Here is a 19,050-nt window from a genome sequence, read left to right as displayed (position 1 = left end):
AATAAATAAAAAATAAACCACCATCAAACCCAGAACACATAAAACATGAAGGTCTGAAACCTCATTATTGGAAGCTTTGAGAGTCCTTCATAATCCTGCTCAGAACAACATCGGGTGAGCGTGAAAACCTCTTGGCAGTGGTATAGAAAAGAAAACGTGGAGGCGGGATTATAGGTCGTTGGGTTTGATAAATGAAGAAGAGAAGATGATCAAAACAGTAATGTATCTGTGGGTCCAGGTGAACATCTCACCCTTGATATGGATCCAAAACCACTCGCTCTGGAGTAGAAGCCCTTTCCTTCATCACTGACATGCACTGAAGGATTATGGGATTGCTGCCAAGTATCTTGGCACGCGATCCGGTGGTTGGCTGCTGCCATGACGATGAGTCGGTGTGATGTTCTCTCCAGCAGACCCCCACGATTGTTGCACCGGTAGACCTCCACAACACACTCTGGCCAGATTTTCTGGCTGCGATCCCGCTGAGCGTTTGAACACTGAAACCGCTCGGCGACGAGCGGCGACACATGCTCCCAATGTTTCCTTCTGCCGCTCAGTCATCTTTTCACAGCATTTTCCTCCTTCACCCCCACATTCTTCTTTGCAAACTTACTTTCTTGGAGAAAAGTGAGTCTTAAACATCAGATATGTCAGAACAGCGGTGACGCCGAGTGTCAGACGTCTCATCTCTAATGCGACCGCCCGGGTAGCAGTCTGCGCGTTCACACCTCCACAACGCTCGCATAAGGTGTGATCGCTTCCGCGCCGGTCAACTTACCTGTTAACTGAGGAGTACAAATTTCACCCGGGGTGTTATCTTCTAGCGCATCTAACACATCACACTTTAGTATCAGATGTGAGTGACAGCAAGAAACTTCACTGATTTCAATATTGTAGTACTGTTTGATGACACTGTGCAGAGCAGGTAGCTCAGTAGGATGAGTTGGGCCTCCATACTGCAGACTTGGGTTCGACTACCGGCCATTCTTCATGTCTTTCAGCAAAACACTTCATCTGTCCTGTATCAGTGCCTCCAGCTGTAAATAGGTACCGACTTTGGCTGGAGAAGTAGCCTGCATCAGACTGGTGTCCTGTCCTGGTTTGAATGGATTTAAACTCTTCTTTCACATTCTGATTCATTTTCTTCCACTTATCCAGGTCTAGGTTGTGGTGGCAGTAGAGCAAAATCATTTTTCAATTTCAATTTCAATTTATTTTCATTTATATAGCGCCAAATCACATCAGAGTTGCCTCAAGGCGCTTCACACAGGCAAGATCTAAACTTAACAACCCCCAGAGCAACAGTGGTAAGGAAAAACTCCCTCTGAGGAAGAAATCTGAAGCAGACCAGACTCAAAGGGGTGACCTTCTGCTTGGGCCATGCTACAAACATAAATTACAGGACAAACATACAAGAAATGCTATTGGCGCAGAGGACAGGAGGCTCGCCAAGATGAATACAACTCCTATCTCTGGATGGAGCTGCACCTTAAACAGAGAGAAAAAAACAGAATCAGGCATCAGAAAGACAAAAAATACTGTATAATTTGCCAGCATTAAACAACAAGAAAAACAGAGAAATACTAAGGTGATTGCCGGCCACTAACCCTAAACTTCACTAAAGACCCAGAATTTAGGTAAAGTTGAGGCCGCAGCTCGCTCCAATTACTAATAAATGAATTAAAAGAGTAAAAAGCGTAAAACAAAACTGTACCAGTATGCTAGACATATGAAAGGGAAAATGAATACGAGTTAAGTCTGGACTTGAAAGTCTCCACAGAATCTGACTGTTTTATTGATGCAGGGAGATCATTCCACAGAACAGGGGCATGATAAGAGAAAGCTCTGTGACCCGCAGACTTCTTATTCACCCTAGGGACACAAAGTAGTCCTGCACCCTGAGAACGTAAAGCCCGGGCCGGTACGTAAGGTTCAATTAGGTCAGCTAGGTAGGGAGGTGCCAGTCCATGAATAATTTTATAGGTTAGTAGCAGAACCTTAAAATCTGATCTCACTGGGACAGGAAGCCAGTGAAGGGATGCCAAAATGGGTGTAATGTGGTTTTACTTTCTGCTTCATGTCAAAAGTCTGGCTGCAGCATTTTGAACCAAGTAGAGACCCCTAATGCTAGACTGCGGTAAACCAGAAAATAGACACAACTATATTATAATATAATATACATAACTATAATACATACCTATAAACTATAAACATAACAATAATAAAATTATAGTTGTGTCCCTCCCCTAATGTGCAATTTATGTGAATATTATATTTTGTGTAATTGTCAGCGTTTGTAATATTTAATCAACTGAACAATTTTTTTTTGCCATAGTTAAACTGATAAGATGAATTTTGAGTTGAAGTTCTCTGTTGCAATGTTTTATGGTAGAGGTGGGCAATACCGGGAATTCTGGTATTGATCCGATACCAAGTAAATATAGGCCCAATATCACCGATATCGATACCAATACTGATACTGATACCGATACCGATACTTTTTTATATTTAACCTTCATAGAGCCAAAGGATCCAAAAGACCTAGGATAGAATTTCGCCAAACATTGTACGTGACAAGAAAATACTTTATTATCACAATCAACATTTTTGTTTAAAAAAATATCACTCAACACAACTTAAAACAAAAGCTTCTGAGGTAGAGGCTGACTAACCACAATACAAGGGTGCGCTGCTCCGTGTTGTGTGACACTGTGCAGCGCTGCTCTTACAGACAGAGAGTAGACTTTGATGAATCTGCGTGCGCAGCAATCAGTGCATGTGGGAGAGAAAAAAGCTTGAGTATCGATCTTTGTACACGAGGATTGTTCAATATCAATACCAGCATTGTTATTGATATTATCAATATTAGAATAAATCCGCCCACCTCGATTTTATGGTATTTCTATGTGTTCTATGGTTGAATATCTGCCCTCGCTCGTGGTCCATGTCAATGTTCACGCTGTGTTAACACACACCTGTTATTTTCACAGTCAAAGGTCATCATTTTTCACCACTAGTTCAGCCAAACCTTTTTTTATAGTATAAATTACAACCAAAGAAAAACCATTTCCAGACAAGTGGAACAACGTGGAGTTCACTCGGATCTGCCCATGTGCTGCCCAGAGTTCCTGTCCACTGTCAAACTCACCCCAGGTGAAACTGTGTGTTATAAAGTGAGTTCCACACAGAGAAAAAAATATGAGAGTTATGATGTGGTGCAACGTCTGCTCAGGAAAATGCGGTAACATTGCAAATCACAGTGCTGTGCAAAAAGGGGCTGGGCTATACAGGGATGTGTTGTGGGCAAACAAATTAAATCAGAGTGGCACCTGTCATCACCTTTAAGTTGAAGTGTTCCTAGTTGATGTTTGCAAGAGGGTGTACTGAGAAGTGACAGGATTTACGGCACACATGAAGCAAGCGAATCACTAGAAGTGCACAGATGGAATAAAACTTGATGCCTCTGTTGCTGCGCATGAAGATTGTTGACTGAGCAGTGTACATGAATGGACTGATTCAAAAGGACAAATCCACAGCATTTGCAGTACATGTAATAGTAAGGTGAAAACTGTTCTGCACACTTTCACACTGTGATTATTGCTTAAGAAGTGTTTTTTGTATCGAAGCAAGAGTTTTTAATGAATTTTAAAGATGTATTATCAGCAGCTTGTTTTCATTTCATATCATGTTAATAGCTTGGACCCCCTGTAAAAACTGAATGCCCCATGTACATCCACCCATTCCAGGGATGAAGAAAAGCAGGATCTCCACATTCTGGATCAAAACTCAACTCTCCTATTAAAAAGAAGATGTAAATTTTTAGCTACAGTTTGCCAGAAAGCATAAGGGAGATAGGCCTAGATTTGATCTGTTTTTTTTGCATGAAAGACCTTCTTTGTTGCATGTCAACATGAAGATGTGACTGGTGATGCAATGTCAAAACTTGCACTTTGCATAGTTGCTACAGTCACAGCCACAGAAGCCTGTAACTCCTAAAGAGATGTCATTGGTGTCTTTTTGACTTCCCTGTTTTCCTTCTGGCACAGCTACATAACAGACAAGACAGACTTTCCAAAGTCTTCTACATTCTCATTACACGAGGTGGATTAGGCAAACTATGGCGAAGATACATTCTCCAGGCAGCCACGACAGCAATGAAGGCCTGTTTGGAACCTTGAAACATGCTGGTCAAAGGAGTTCTGTTGAAGCTAGAGGAGCCAGTTACCTGCACAATGGACAACCACTGATTAAAGACACAAATACTAGAAGACAAGCAGGTCAAAGCAATGGGATACACCTGGAAGCTGATGGAGCAAACTATCCAAATCTGGGTGTGTTGGATCAACCTTTTGGATGACTGATGTTCCAAAGCTAAGCTCAAAGCTCTTGCTCTATGGGTCAATCTTCGTTCCTACTCTCACCTATGGTCAGGAGGGTTGGGTCATGACCAAAACAACTATATTCCGGGTACAAGCAGCTGAAATGGACTTCCTTAGGAGGGTGGCTGGTGTCTCCTTTAAAGATAAGGTGAGAAGCTCGGTCATCCGTGGGGAGCTTGGAATAGAGCCGCTGCTTCTTCATGTTGAAAGGAGCCAACTGAGGTGGTTCGGTCATCTGGTAAGGATACCCCTGGGCGCCTCCCTAGGGAGGTGTTCCAGGCGCATCCATCTGGGAGGAGACCCTGGGGAAGACCCAGGACTAGGTGGAGAGATTATATCTCCACACATGCCTGGGAACGCCTCAGAATCCCCCAGTCAAAGGTTGTCAACGAGGCCCAGGAAAGGGAAGTTTGGGGTCCCCTACTTTAGCGTTCCAAAAGGAACCAAAAAGTTTAAGAAGAATGGCACACTGTTGTATTTCTTAATGACTGATGTGAACGAAGTCCAACACATAATGAGTGACTTGGAACAGTTCATGTATCCATTCCCCGATTTATTGAAAGAAAACTGGCTGCAAAAGTGATGATATTCCTGAATTGTACTGTAGCCCATGCATCTAGATACATATCAGATCTAATATAGTGTCCATTGCAAGTGTGACATGAAACTCACAGGAATGGACCCAGACAGGACCAGACCAGGGCCCACTTACCCACTACAGCAGGACTATTACCATGGTGCTACCATGATCTCACCAGATACAAGGATGCCAAGAAGAATATCAAAGTCAGATGTATGTATGTCAGCATGTGACTGGCCTGTTGCCTCCCAAAAGTAACCATTGCAAGACCCCCCCCCCCCCCACACACACCCTTCCCACACAAATCCATCCACACTTCCTTTAGTCCTCCCTTCCTTCCTATCTGTCCACAAATGTCCAAATACACAGCAAAGATTAGCTCCTAACTGAGAAATCGATACATCATCATCTTACATCGTCGACTCCAGGAGCTTTTATCATGTACAAACCTGGACTGTCAGAAGCAAAGCAATCAGAGATGTCTACAAAGTCTCACACCTGGGCGGGCACTGCCCTGGCGCCCTGGTGATACATCCCTTACACCAACATTTTGACCCATGGCAAGAAATCTGTGCACAACTACATGGAATGAACATTCAATTAGTGCAGCAGATAATTGAAGCAATCCTTCACTTGGTGATGCAAGCTTCAGATTTGACATGAATGTTCTTCATGAATCAGTGTTTGAGGAAAAAGTGCTGGCCACTTAAAAATCCAATATGGCGGCCAGGTAAGGGTCAATGAAGAATTGCACAGGGGTCAAAATCTAAAAATGCTCCAATCATATTGAAAGCTATACCACATTATGTGTCTGGTGACAAAGATTGCAGAAAGGTATAGTTTGGATGATCTATGACTGAATGTTCTGGAGTTATGGGATAAAAACAGCAAGAATGGTGACAAAGGTCAATTTCAGCTTGTACAGGAGTCAAAAGTTAAAGTTGCCCCAATTTTGGTAAAACGTGGTGCAAATTATTGGTTGAACTTATAGGATTAATAAATGGAATAGTTTTGACTGTGTTGAATGCTTGGATTGCAAAGTAAATATCAAACAATGTCAACGTCCACTGGATTCTATGACATGTGACAGATGTTACCCTGTAACGTGACAGCTGAGCATGACACATGGTGCAAACTATTCCTTTTTAAAACCCTATTAACTCAACTAATAATTTGCGTCACATTTTACAAAAATTGATGCAACTTTATCTTTTAACCCCTATACAAACTGAAACTGACCTTTGTCACCATTCTTGCTGTTTTTACCCCATAACTCCATAACAGTCAGACATAGATAGTCCAAACTATACCTTTTTGGAATATTTATGATCAGACAAATAATGTGTTATGCTTTTCAATATGATTGGAGCATTTTTAGATTTTGACCCCTGTGTAATTCTTCATTGACCCCTACCTGGCCGCCATATTGGATTTTCAAGTGGCCAGCACTTTTTTTTCTCAAACACTGATTTATGAAGAACATTCACGCCAAATTTGATGCTTGCATCACCAAGTGAACAATTGTGGCAAGAAATCATACTTATCTGCTTCACTAAATTTGCACCTGAACCTTAACGAGTCAAACAAACTGGACAAGGTCAACTTTCCACTGTGGTTCAGACCAAAACCTGCAGGTGTGAATGCACCTTCAATTCATTCAAATGTAATCCCGTTTCTGCAGCTCGCGATGAAAATCCGGTGCGTGTCTACAATTCGCAGAGCTTTTGTCGTCTTAGTCAACAAGGCCTGCGACTACAGGCTGTTGACAAAGCGAAGCCTCCCTGCTCTCCATCATGAAACGCTACCAGGGGGTGGGGTGGGGTGGGGGGGCATCAAAGCATGCCGAACACGCGTCATCCTTTGAGGGGTCTTAATATGTGGCCCTCATCTGCACACATGAGCACATCACGCCACATTAGACAGTTTGCGGAATAAATATTTGACGGCCGGCGATATCACAAGACGTAGAGAAACCTCCTCCAGCACGCAGCTGTTCGCTCCCCCCCCGACCCCCGATCATCGCTCCCCTCCTCCTGCATCCTTCCCTTTATCCTCGCAGCCCTCCGCCCTGCTCACCTGGCTCCTGCAGACAGAAAGCCGGTTTAAAGCTCAATTGTGCATTTTGCAGATAAAGTAGCAAAACTACTAGAGGTGGTGTTGTGAGCGCTTGTTGCCAGGGCAACACTGGTAGGGAGACCTGGTTCTCCATTACTACTTAATTTAGGCACTCTAATTGCATTCCACAAAATCTGTGGCCACGATGTTATGCAGAGGAAGAGGAAGAAAAGTTGAGGTTAGGATGGGGAGGAGGGTGTGAAGGTCTCCACAAACCGATGCCCAGGAGCCAAAATAAAATGCTTGACAAACCTAGTGTGGGACATACGGTTGTAGAATCCTCTGTATATTTGTGGAAATAAAATGTTTTCTTTATCGTTTTTTATAGCAGAAACATGATTTTGCTGCAAAGTTTGAATGCCGTGATGACTGTTTCACTCATTTGGACACAGATGACATTTGCAACATTTTCTTGACTTGAATGTACTCCTGGTCACCCAGAGAGAACAGGAGCTAAAGTTTGCTTTTGTAGTTGTACAGATGTGTCCACTAGGTGGCAGTATCATGTTTAACATGCTTAAATTTGCAGAAGAAGTCTGGAAACGGAGCGCCGGTTTCACAATCACACTAATGGGTCACGCTTGGCTTATTGTTCACAAGTGTAAATTGCTGTCTTTTCTTCCATCCATTTGTATGGCAAAACCTTCCGTTTCCTAAAACTCAAAAAAACGTAAAAATCTCAAAATCAAAATTTGCATATATCAATAATGGGAGGTCAAAGCTCTGTGTGCTAATCATGCATTTCTGACACTTAGAAATGTCTTTTTTTTTTTTTTTTTAATTTTGAGTTTCAAGTAGGAAACAGAAGCCCAGAATGCTCACATCAGCCACTAGATGGCGACAAAGCTGCTCAAATCTGTTTATTAATTGGAGATGTTAACCTTTGGTGAAAATACCTCATGTCCACAACCTTGTTTTTTTTGGTAATTACCCAAATCTCATGACCATAGGGGAGGACAGGAGCGTAAATCGACTGGTAACTTTTCTCAGCTGTTTTAGGTGCATACAGTAGTGTTCAGAATAATAGTAGTACTATGTAACTAAAAAGATTAATCCAGGTTTTGAGTATATTTCTTATTGTTACATGGGAAACAAGGTACCAGTAGATTCAGTAGATTCTCACAAATCCAACAAGACCAAGCATTCATGATATGCACACTCTTAAGGCTATGAAATTGGGCTATTAGTAAAAAAAGTAGAAAAGGGGGTGTTCACAATAATAGTAGTGTGGCATTCAGTCAGTGAGTTTGTCAATTTTGTGAACAAACAGTTGTGAATCAGGGTGTGCCCTATTTAAGGATGAAGCCAGCACCTGTTGAACATGTTTTTCTCTTTGAAAGCCTGAGGAAAATGGCACGTTCCAAGACATTGTTCAGAAGAACAGCGTAGTTTGATTAAAAGTTGATTGGAGAGGAGAAAACTTATACGCAGGTGCAAAAAATTATAGGCTGTTCATCTACAATGATCTCCAATGCTTTAAAATGGACAAAAAAACCAGAAGAAAACGGAAAACAACCATCAAAATGGACAGAAGAATAAGCTGAATGGCAAAGGCTCACCCATTGATCAGCTCAGGATGATCAAAGACAGTCTGGAGTTACCTGTAAGTGCTGTGACAGTTAGAAGACGCCTGTGTGAAGCTAATTTATTTGCAAGAATCCCCCGCAAAGTCCCTCTGTTAAATAAAAGACGTGCAGAAGAGGTTACAATTTGTCAAAGAACACATCAACTGGCCTAAAGAGAAAGGGAGGAATATTTTGTGGACTGATGAGAGTAAAATTGTTCTTTTTGGGTCCAAGGGCCGCAGACAGTTTGTGAGACGACCCCCAAACTCTGAATTCAAGCCACAGTTCACAATGAAGACAGTGAAGCATGGTGGTGCAAGCATCATGATATGGGCATGTTTCTCCTACTATGGTGTTGGGCCTATATATCGCATACCAGGTATCATGGATCAGTTTGGATATGTCAAAATACTTGAAGAGGTCATGTTGCTTTATGCTGAAGAGGACATGCCCTTGAAATGGGTGTTTCAACAAGACAATGATCCCAAGCACACTAGTAACCAGCAAAATCTTGGTTCCAAACCAACAAAATTAATACCTCGCAGATGTGAAGAATTATGAAAAACTGTGGTTATACAACTAAATACTAGTTTAGTGATTCACAGGATTGCTAAAAAAGCAGTTTGAACATAACAGTTTTGAGTTTGCAGCGTCAACAGCAGATGCTACTATTATTGTGAACACCCCCTTTTCTACTTTTTTTTTACTAATAGCCTAATTTCATAGCCTTAAGAGTGTGAATATCATGAATGCTTGGTCTTGTTGGATTTGTGAATCTACTGGTACCTGTTTCCCATGTAACAATAAGAAATATACTCAAACCTGGATTAATCTTTTTAGTCACATAGCACTACTATTATTCTGAACACTACTGTAGATTTTTTTTTTTTTGTTGAAATTTATTTTTTATAAATTTTATTGACTTTAATTAGATATTAGAACATGTATTAAAGTCCTGCATACACCTGTACCGGACAACAGCACAGAGTTTATGGATGTGTATTTTGTACACTGCCACATTTAAACCTTCACAGATTCCCATGATGCCTTTCTCTCTCACTGTACCTCCATACAAAGCAGCCTGGAGAAAGTGACAGTGGAGTGAACTGCTCTAAACGGCGGCGCGTCGAGTGACATGCTGTGTGGCGCATCGTCTCTTTGAACCTCCACAGGCCGTAGCCCTGAGAGAAAGCCGACCCACAATGCTTTTCTTCTGCCTCAGGTTTGAAATGATTGGTAAATGTTGAGCTAGTGTTTTCGGGTCCCTGACCCTCAGCACTGAAGTACCACAGACACGAGATAGAACACAGCACCAATTATAATGCAGTCTCTCTAGACACTTCACAAAGCCGACAGAGAGCTGGCCTCGAATGCATCGCCAGGAACACTTCCACACTTACCACTTTATCACCACCAAGAAGAATCTGTGGGTTACAAATCTCACATTTACAGCACAACAACAGCAGATTCACCTCACATAACTGGCAACACTTTTTACAATAACTGAAACTAGTGAATGCAGTCAGTCATAATCACTAACTAACAACTAAGTGTTAAGTAATGGATTTAATAAACATTTGTTAATGTGTTCATAGTCTGATTATGAGTTCCTGCCTTGTCAGTATGAGGTAGGATCTTGTAGTTATGAGTTACTGCATTGCAGTTATGAATTAGGATCTTGTGATTAGCAGTTAGTATCTTGCCATTATGACTCATGTTAGGTTGAGTAAGTATATTATGATGATGAGTTAGCAATTATATGCCATTTTGACTTTGCATCTTGTTAGTACGAGTTAGCATACTGCCTATATGGCTGTAACATCCTATAATTGTGAGTCTGCATGTTGCCTATATGACTTAGCGTTTGAGAATTATGAGTCATTTTGCAATTGAGGCATAGCATCTTGGATTTATGAGCTAGTATCTTGTTAATATGTCTTAGAATTTTGAAATTACAAGTTTGTACTTTGGAATTATGACTTAGGATCTTGTATTTGTGAGTTAGTACTTTGTCAGTATGACATAGGATCTTGTAATTATGAGTTTTCTTCCAACTGTGATGTAACATCTTGTATGTAATTATGAGCTTGTATCTTGCCAATATGACTTAGGATATTGTTATTGTGAGCTAGTACTTTGTCAGTGTGACTTGGGATCTTATGAGTTTGGACTTTGTCAGTATGAATTAGGAGCTTATAGTTATGAGTTAGTACTTTGTCAATGTGACAGGATCTTATAATTATGAGTTTGTACTTTGTCAATATGACTTAGGATCTTATAATTATGAGTTAGTACTTGTCAGTATGAATTAGGATCTTATGATTATGAGTTTGTACTTTGTCAGTATGACTTATGATCTTATGATTATGAGTTTGTACTTTGTCAGTATGTCTTAGGGATCTTATAATTATGAGTTAGTACTTTGTCAGTATGAATTAGGATCTTATGATTATGAAATTGTACTTCATCAGTATGACTTAGGATCTTATAATTAGGAATTTATACTTTGTCAATATGACTTAGGATCTTATAATTATGAGTTAGTACTTTGTCAGTATGAATTAGGATCTTATGATTATGAGTTTGTACTTTGTCAATATGACTTAGGATTGCATAATTATGGCAAAGCTCTTGATTTACCGATCAATCTACGTTCTGATCCTCACCTATGGTCATGAGATTTGGCTCATGACCGAAAGAACGAGATCGCGAGTACAAGTGGCCGAGATGAGTTTCCTCCGCAGGGTGGCTGGGCGCTCCCTTAGAGATAGGGTGAGGAGCTCGGTCACTTGGGAGGAGCTCGGAGTCGAGCCGCTGCTCCTCCACATCGAAAGGAGTCAGTTGAGGTGGCTCGGGCATCTTTTCCGGATGCCCCCTGGACGCCTCGCTGGAGAGGTGTTCCGGGCACATCCCACTGGGAGGAGGCCCCGGGGAAGACCCAGGACACGCTGGAGGGACTACATCTCTCGGCTGGCTTGGGAACACCTTGGGGTTCCCCCAGAAGAGCTGGGGGAGGTGTGTGTGGATTGGGAGGTCTGGGTGACTTTGCTTGAGCTGCTGCCCCCGCGACCCGACTCCGGATAAAGCGGAAGAAAATGGATGGATGGATGGATGCATAATTATGAGTTTATACTTTGTCAATATGACTTAGGATCTTATGCATTAGTACTTTGTCAATATGTCTTAGGATCTTATAATTATGAGTTTGTACTTTGTCAGTATGAATTAGGATCTTATGATTATGAAATTGTACTTTGTCAATATGACTTAGGATTGTATAATTATAAGTTTATACTTTGTCAATATGACTTAGGATCTTATTAGTTTGGACTTCGTCAATATGAATTAGGATCTTATAATTATGAGGTTGTACTTTGTCAGTATGACTGAGGATCTGATGATTATGAGTTGTACTTTGTCAATATGACTGAGGATCTTATAATTATGAGTTTGTACTTTGTCAGTATGACTTAGGATCTTATATTATGAGTTCAGACTTTGTCAATATGACTTAGGATGTGATAATCATGAGTTCATACTTTGTCAATATTACTGAGGATCTTATAATTATGAGTTCGTACTTTGTCAGTATGACTTAGGATCGCATAATTATGAGTTTATACTTTGTCAATATGACTTAGGATCTTATGAGTTCATACTTTGTCAATAAGAGTTAGGCTCTTATAATTATGAGTTTGTACTTCGTCAATATGACTTAGGATCTTATGAGTTCATACTTTGTCAATAAGACATAGGATCTTGTAATTATGAGTTCTCTTCCAACTGTGATGTAACATCTTGTATGTAATTATGAGCTTGTATCTTGTCAATATGACTTAGGATCTTGTAATTGTGAGCTAGTACTTTGTCAGTGTGACTTGGGATCTTATGAGTTTGGACTTTGTTAGTATGAATTAGGATTGTATGAGTTTATACTTTGTCAATATGACTTAGGATCTTTTGAGTTAGTACTTTGTCAATATGACTTAGGGTCTTATAATTATGAGTTTGTACTTCGTCAGTATGACGTAGGATCTTATAATTATGAGTTTGTACTTTGTCAATATGACAGGATCTTATAATTGAGTTCGTACTTTGTCAATATGACTTAGGATCTTATGAGTTCGTACTTTGTCAATAAGACTTAGCCTCTTATAATTATGAGTTAGTACTTTGTCAATATGACTTAGGATCTTATGAGTTCATACTTTGTCAATAAGACTTAGGATCTTATAATTATGAGTTTGTACTTCGTCAATATGACTTAGGATCTTATGAGTTCATACTTTGTCAATAAGACATAGGATCTTGTAATTATGAGTTCTCTTCCAACTGTGATGTAACATCTTGTATGTAATTATGAGCTTGTATCTTGCCAATTTGACTTAGGATCTTGTAATTGTGAGCTAGTACTTTGTCAGTGTGACTTGGGATCTTATGAGTTTGGACTTTGTCAATATGACTTATGATCTTTTGAGTTAGTACTTTGTCAATATGACTTAGGATCTTATAATTATGAGTTTGTACTTCATCAGTATGACAGGATCTTATAATTATGAGTTTGTAATTTGTCAATATGACAGGATCTTATAACTTAGTTCGTACTTTGTCAATATGACTTAGGATCGTATAATTATAAGTTTATACTTTGTCAATATGACAGGATCTTATGAGTTTGGACTTTGTCAATATGAATTAGGATCTTATAATAATGAGTTTGTACTTTGTCAGTATGACTGAGGATCTGATAATTTTGAGTTCGTACTTTGTCAATATGACTGAGGATCTTATAATTATGAGTTCATACTTTGTCAGTATGACTTAGGATCTTATGAGTTTGGACTTTGTCAATATGAATTAGGATATTATAATTATGAGTTTGTACTTTGTCAGTTTGACTGAGGATCTGATAATTATGAGTTCGTACTTTGTCAATATGACTGAGGATATTATAATTATGAGTTCATACTTTGTCAGTATGACTTACGATCTGGTAATCATGAGTTGTACTTTGTCATATGACTTACGATCGTATAATTCTAAGTTTATACTTTGTCAATATGACTTAGGATCTTATGAGTTAGGACCTTTGTCAATATGAATTAGGATGTTATAATTATGACTTTGTACTTCGTCAGTATGACTTAGGATCTTATGAGTTCATACTTTTGTCAATATGACTTAGGATCTTATGAGTTCGTACTTTGTCAATAAGACTTAGCCTTTTATAATTATGAGTTCATACTTTGTCAGTAAGACTAAGGTTCTTATAATTATGAGTTTTGTACTTAGGATGACTTAGGATCTTGTAGTCATGAGTTAATATGTCACCATTTTCAATCAATATCTTGTAATGTTGGACTTCTTCAAATTTGCACTTTGACATCTCATAACTGTAGATCTTTTCTTAGATGAGAATAAAACATATCCGTGTTGTAGGAAGTGCCACCCTAAGTGCACTAAGCAGACATCCTAAAACATGTTTATCTTTTCAAATGACATAAATGTCACTCTTCACTTTATAAATATTATTCAGTGTCAACAGTTGCTGATCCAGAACCAGAGAACAGGTTCTGGTTTTCCAGTGGAAAACACTGTGACGCACATGTTGGGGAAACATATATCAAATAGTGGCCATCATGGGAAAAGGGGTTCTGTGTGTGAGAAACTTAACCTTCTTCTTCTATTGTCCCTTTAGGTTTTTTTCTGGAGGGAGGAGGCTGAAATGGTGCGTATGGGTGATGGGGATTGGCGTTTGATCAGGATGTGTGGAGGCGGTGGTTGCCAGTTTTGACCCCTGCCACCCTCTCCGACCTGTCCTTTGTGTCTTGTCACCCTGGTCCCCTCACCCCGCACCCCTTCGTCCCAGCAACACCTTCAACAAAAGGTCCTCCTCGATGAGGAGGCGGGGGGCATGCGCCTCTTTATGACTTCTTTTGCCATTTTTTCTCCCCCTTTCATTCCGTTTTCAGGCTCATTCGTTCCTGCCTTGTCCCCCAGGAGTCGGGAGCCACCATTTATATCGTTGCCTGGGAATTTAGGCCCTGTGGCCCCTTTTGTTGGAAGGTGGGCTGGGGCAGCGTTGGCTGGGGCAGGGGGCGAGGGGCAGAGGAGGGCCGCCCTTTGTTCCAGCCTCCAGCGTGGGCTTGAGTTCCCACAGACCTGGGGGCCCGGCCCCTGCAGTACACTGGTGATGAGGTAATGTTTACAGAAGCACAGACCCTCACACATGTCGCGTTTATGCATTCATTAAGCCAAATGACACACACATGCGTGCACACACACACACACACACACACACACACACACACACACACACACACACACACACACCACACACACACACACACACACACACACCACAACACAACACACACACACACACAGGTGCTTGTGGAGAGCAGGTGTATGGCCACAGACACATTAACTCCACTGATGGAGTCGATTCACCGCAGTGGAAACTTTCTCACCTTCTGCAGGAAAGTAATTTCCATTTCAGCACCGTGCAGCTTGTCCTGTGCGCCCCCTATCCTTAGACGTTGCACTGCAGTTACATCACAATAGCTCAGGCATGCACGGGGAAAGTGTTTCAAATTTGAAATTCATTACAAACGAACAGAAAATTTAAACAAAAATTTACAACTGTGACATTTAATTGAACCTTTATTTAACCAGGTTAGTCCCATTGAGATTGAGATCTCTTTTGCAAGGGAGACCTGGACAATTCACTTAACCTGCAGGTCTTTAAATGTTGGGCCCAAAACCAGAGCACTTGGAGGAAAAACCACAAACACTTAGACTTTCTTATTGTCATTGCACAAAAAAAATAACAGTGAGTCTGGCAAGAAAATGTCCGCTGCTTGGCTACCGGAGTACACAGCAAAAACTGGAACAAGTTATAAATACCTATAAATAATATATCTATATTTCTATAAATCAGTGCAAATAAAGCTAATTTAAGAACAGTATAAAAATAATTAATATATAGTTAGCAGCAGTGTCTGGAGTACAGACACGGGGAGAACATGCAAAACTCCACACAGAAAGGCCACAGGCGGGAGTCGAACCCATGACCTTCTTGCTGTGAGGCAAAAGTACTAACCGCTAAGCCACCGTGTTGCCATAAATATGTGACATACATGTTATTTACGTCACAGAACATTTTATCTCATTATGTCTGTTTTTCACTGACAAAAACCGGCTAACAGTGTTTTGTTGTTTAGACCTGAATGCGACTCAAATCACCATGTAAAATACACCACAATACAAGAACTGTTTCACTCAGACTCAGTGGACAAACCATCCTCTACAGGACAGGTTATGTCAAGGTCATATAGGTCATATATCAAGGTCAAATCATTAAAAAGTGGACATATATATACACAGTATACATACATATTTTATATATATTACATTGTACCCCCCTGTACAATGACAATAAAGTCTGTTCTTTTATTGTAAGTAGTTTCTGTTCATAACTAAGGGATGGCCATCTGAGAATAAAAAAAAAAGTGTGTCTGTGTCTCATTAATTTGTGTTGCTCTCAAATGACAAATCTGAGAATGTTTTATTACATATGAACACATTTTAATAAAAGTTCAGAAGCAAGTCACCTATAATTTGCCTTTTCATGCTGCGTTCTTTAAAACCTGAAGAAGACGAAACAAAGAAATCATTCTGTAGTAGTTTGACAAACTTAAAAGTCGAGTGAGGGAGGGAGAAGGTAGAAACCCAAAGAGGATGAAGGTGGCAGAGGAGGGCGAGTGGGGCGGCAGGTCCGGCCGTGTCAGTAACTGCTCGCAGCCCAGTTTGTGTAAACTGATCTTCACCTTGTGACAGCCAGGAGGGGAAGAAAGAGAAGAAAAAAAAAATCACTACAGCTGAAAATCCAGAATGGAGGAAAAAAGAAAAAAGAGAGAGAAATGGACAAAGACCCCCCCCCCCCCCCCCCAAAAAGAAAAAAACACACGACATCTTCTCATTATTTCCACAAAGGAGGTTATGTATTCAGTTGACCTTTGGTCAGGTTGACCTTAGTGCAGGTCCACAATCAGGAGACAAAATTTTCCTTTGATAGTTGATCTTGATTCCTTTGATCATGCAATCAGGATGTTCTGTGAGTTCCTCCTGATTATAAGATCAAAGCCAGACAGAGAAATGCTACTGAAATCATCAGCAATCAGATCAGTCAAGATAATTAGGATTAATAAGTGAAATACTGTAGTTTGGATTGTGTTGAATGTTTGGTTTCTGAAGTAATGGTCAAACAAGGTCAACGCCCATGGGATTCAATGACATGTGACATTATTACCTGGCAATGTCATAAAGCATAACAGATGGTTCAAACTATTCCTTTTAAAATCCTTTGAGCTCAACCAATAATTTGTTTCACTTTCTTAAAACCAAAAGTGAGCATTTTAAACTTTTGACCCCTATACAAGTTGGACTTTTCGCTGTTTTTACCCCATAACTCTGTAACATTATAGACAGTCCAAACTATGACTGAGCATTTTCAAACTTGTCCCCTTGGTAATGCTTCATTGACCCCTACCTGACTACAGCTACCACCTGTGGCTCTGTTTACATCAGAGGCTTCTTTATGACACGTTGCCACACCAGCGGTGAGCATTAAGAGTCTTCAGTTTCCCATTTGTTTGGGCAAGAAAACATTCGAGCGGTGGTTGTGCTCGTGCCGCACTAAAACAAGGATTTAGCTTTTACTGAGCTAGATTTAGATAGGAGCTCCTACAATGGCCACCATTGTCAAGTTTAATCCAGAAGCACTGATATGATGCTAATGAAGGGATGTGTAATCATTATCAGTGGCCTGGCTCATGTTTTCGTACTTTGAGAGGCTTTATGTGTGAATCCCGGGATCAGGGTTAATCTGGTTTCAGTTTCAGGTCAAATTTGACATATAGCACATTGAGTTAGACCATTTGTTGTGATTTTCAGCCTGTGTGAGTGCATCGGGGTAAATCTGATGAGAGAATATCAGTTCCACTCTGTTCTCTAATGCCGTTAGCCAAGGACATGCTGAGGGCGTCCTGCCAATGAAGACCAACAATCGTGGAATTTGCCAAAATGTGCTCAGCATTCTTCTATGTAATTATGCTGTCCTGTCTGAATACAGGGATTAATGTTAATTCTTGCCCAACTGTCTGGTACAAGTACTGCAGAAAGCTGATCAGACAACAGGGAACTTGATTATGCTGTCCCAAAGGGACAAGCACAGATTTTCAGGGATCTCACCACAGGGATGGTGAACTTATACTTCTGAAGATTACATCTTATGACAATGTGACTTTGTGTTTGATTTTCTTCAGGAATTGTCAGGTTGCTTCTTTAGCAGAAAAAGGCAAAATTACACTGTCACATATTTATAAAACCACTGATGGAGTCTGTGCTTATGGCACTCACAGAACATGGCATGGATATGGTCACATTAATGGTCGTTATCCAATGAAGAAGAAAAGGACAAGTGGTGATGGTGAGCTGGAGGCTTGTTGAAGTGTTTAGGTTTACCAGCCAAATACTTCACCCAAAGCTTTATTACTCAAGGCCTTATTAACAACTCATTGGAGACTTCTGACATATATATAGCCACCAGTAAGCTGGAGGGTACATGTGATCACTTCTCTGTACATGTTACCAAGGTTGGGTAGGATTTCAATTTCAATTTCAATTTATTTGCATTTATATAGCGCCAAATCACAACAGAGTGCTTCAAAGCACTTCACACAAGTAAAGTCTAACCTTACCAACCCCCAGAGCAACAGTGGTAGGAAAAACTCCCTCTGAGGAAGAAACCTCAAGGAGACCAGACTCAAAGGGGTGACCCTCCGCTTGGGCCATGCTACAAACATAAATTACAGAACAATTCACAGAACAATTCATGGACGATCGCCAACAGGAATACAACTCCCATCTCTTGATGGAGCTGCACCTTAAACAGAGAGAAAAAACAGAATCAGGCATCAGAAAGACAAAATATACTGTATAATTTGCCAGCATTAACAACAAGAAAAACAGAGAAATACTAGGTGATTGCTGGCCACTAGTCCTAAACGTCGCTAAAAGACACAGAATTTAGGTAAAGTTGAGGGCCGCAGCCTGCTCCCATTGCTAATAAATGAATTAAAAAGAGTAAAAAGCGTAAAACAAAACTGTACCAGTATGCTAGACATATGAAAGGGAAAATAAGGTGAGGACTTAAGTCTGGACTTGAAAATCTCCACAGAATCTGACTGTTTTATTGACTCAGGGAGATCATTCCACAGACAGGGGCATGATAAGAGAAAGCTCTGTCACCCGCAGACTTCTTATTCACCTTAGTGACACAAAGTAGTCCTGCACCCTGAGAACCTAAAGCCCGGGCCGGTACGTAAGGTTCAATTAGGTCAGCTAAGTA

This window comes from Thalassophryne amazonica, chromosome 1 (genome assembly GCF_902500255.1).
Source record: "Thalassophryne amazonica chromosome 1, fThaAma1.1, whole genome shotgun sequence".
NCBI lineage: Eukaryota > Metazoa > Chordata > Actinopteri > Batrachoidiformes > Batrachoididae > Thalassophryne > Thalassophryne amazonica.
Note: the sequence above shows the minus strand (reverse complement) of the source record.